Here is a 2,708-nt window from a genome sequence, read left to right as displayed (position 1 = left end):
TGAGGGGTGGCAGCGGAACCGGTGGTGACCGATGATGCTGTTTGATTTTCGACGTCGGCCATCTTTCACGTTAAAACGTTAAAAGTTAATAATAATTATTGAAAAAACACTTGCTCACACACGTACACTTCGAGCACCTCGTGAACGAGAATTGAACAAAAAAATTTTCTAAGTCTTTATAAAATAGTCGCCACTGCGGACGGAAGACTGAACGCGCACCGCGTCCGCCGTCGAAGAAATTGCAGGCCTCGGAATCGTTGCCCGCGTGATGGCATCGTCCTCTTTCCTCGATCACCATCGCCACCGTGTGATCAAGCTGGCCGAACTCGGTTTCCGAAGTTTCCCTGGAGATAGCGAAGTTCGTCTCGGAACGTCGGTGGGTTTCGAATCAGGTACACGCCCCTCCAACCACCAGCCCTAAATCCGGGTCGTCACGGTTTCGATTCGGGACCGACGGTTTACGTCGGCGGTGCGGGGTAGACGCGTCGATTCCGGGAATCCATATTTCGTTCGCCGAAATATTGGTCCATCTCTTCCCGGAATACCGCGCCACCTTCTCGATTTTACGACATCTTCGCGTCGCCAAACGCTTCCGAAACGGTTGAAGCACAGAAAGGACCTGGTGTTCGAACCGAGGCAATTCCGACAACAGGATGCCGCGAACCGCCTCTCCGACGTTCAGGTCGATCGTTTTCGGCGGAAGTTGAAACGGGACGAGTCGACGACGGGTCCCGTTGCCGTCCGGACCCTTCGGGACGGCCGAAAGTCCGTCGAGAGGATCATCCGAAAGGAGACGGTCTTCATCGTCCGACCGATGCCGCACCTACGAGTTTTCCGATATTTTCTTCGACGGATCTTCAGGTTTTCTTCCTTTCTTCCGTCTTTCTCTCTTCGTAATTTCGTGTCCGACCTGCGTCGTCCGAAGTCGGGGTGAAGATCGAAGAAAAAACGCCAAAAATAACAACTCGTCAGCCACGCACACCGCGTTCGAATGTCTAACGGTCCAACTTGGATTTTCGAAGATCGCCGAATCCGAGGGACGATAAATAATAATAATAATAATAATAATGGTAATAAATAATAATGTTAATAATAATAATAATGATATGATGATTATAACGATAATTATTATAGATAGGTAAATAGAAACACAGGTCTCCTCTCGAAAATCGGAACTTCCTGATATTACTTACATATTTCGGTCGATCCAAATGTGGGAATCTCGTCGTCGTCGGAGCAAGCAGCGCGGTAGGTGGGGTGAAATTCTGGATTTTCCACCGCCGCCGGCGGTCGAAAAATGTGCGACGCGGGAGATCGCCAGTCCGTCTAGTAGTCTCTCTTGTCGTTAGAGCGTGACGTGGTGGTTGTTGTGGGATTTCCCGTTAGTTCGGTCCGACGTCGGTCGTCAGAGGGTAAGTGCATACGGAAACGAAACGCATCGCGTTTTGATGTTCATATTCGTGCATCGGAATGTTAAAAGCAATATATTTTACACCAACGATCACACCTAAACACCACGGCAACGGCCATACCACGTTGAAAAGCACCGGTTCTCGTCCGATCACCGAAGTTAAGCAACGTCGGGCGCGGTCAGTACTTGGATGGGTGACCGCTTGGGAACACCGCGTGCCGTTGCCCCCCAACACTTTTTGTTTTTTTTTGAAATCCATAGCAACCACCGAACCGATTTGTTTTTCGTGCAGGTATTCGGAAACATGCACAGACCCGTATAATGTAGATTCATAGCTTTAAGTACTAGATAATTAAGAAAACAATTTTTTTTGTCGATTAATTGTAAACAATTGCAGAATAAAAACTCGTCAAACGGTAAAGGTTGTCGTTCGATCACCGAAGGTAAGCCACGCGGGCAGCGGTCAGCACTTGGACGGGTGACCGGTTCATTATATTCCTTCCGTGAGTTTAACAAAGATAACATATGCAAATGTCGTAAGTGCGACGAGGAAGACGGCGATCTTTTAATGTAAAAAAAATATATATTAGGTTACGCGTACATGCCACTTTGACTGCTGCTTTATTTTTTTGGTTTTTAAATAATTAGAGATCTGAATTCAACATATCAGTTCTATGTTATAATGGACAGACAATGTTGTATTCTTGGCCCCTAACACGTTAAGACCAACATAAAAACTAGAATAACTTACCATTCGTTAAACGTTAAACAATTTCGAACCACGTTTTTTTGAGCTCGAACAAACTCATAACACAACACTCATTTATTAGTCACTGGACCATTGTAAAACGAGAAGAGAGAAAAACCATGCGAAACTATTTTTAAAACGAAGAGAATAAAGGTTTTAAATGGTAGGGCTGTATGACAGACTTGTCAATTATCGTGGGGGGTACGGCTGAGATTTATGACGAAATCGAGCGGCGCCGGCGGTCGGTCACTTTCACGAAAGAGGTCTAAACACGGGTCGTTTACGATACCCTCTGGTTACTAGAAAAGTTCTAGACAGATGTTTGTCGGCTTTTCGAGGTATTTATTTGTGAGTCCAAAGACTCAATGGAGTAATATCGGACTGAAATTCCAAGATTTTGCTGTGTAATCCAAAAAACTATGTTCCTCGTAACATTTAACGATGTGTTAATTCAACTATTATTTTAATTTTTCGTATACGTATTTATACTAAAAAGTACAGCGCTTCCAACAGTGAATTGTGAATTGAAAATGTTTCAAAGAAAGATCG

At 45.0% G+C, this 2,708-nt stretch overlaps 1 non-coding gene across 1 annotated transcript; it reads left to right on the top strand.

Annotated features, from left to right (window-relative positions):
• The first annotated feature begins 1,518 nt into the window (after positions 1–1,518).
• On the top strand, positions 1,519–1,638 carry LOC138141010 (5S ribosomal RNA). Its single transcript, XR_011162913.1, has one exon. It is a non-coding gene; the product is annotated as a 5S ribosomal RNA (ribosomal RNA).
• The last annotated feature ends 1,070 nt before the right edge of the window (positions 1,639–2,708 follow it).

The sequence above is a fragment of the Tenebrio molitor genome, unplaced genomic scaffold, assembly GCF_963966145.1.
Source record: "Tenebrio molitor unplaced genomic scaffold, icTenMoli1.1 SCAFFOLD_779, whole genome shotgun sequence".
NCBI classification, from domain to species: domain Eukaryota; kingdom Metazoa; phylum Arthropoda; class Insecta; order Coleoptera; family Tenebrionidae; genus Tenebrio; species Tenebrio molitor.
This window is presented reverse-complemented; position numbering and strand designations above follow the sequence as displayed.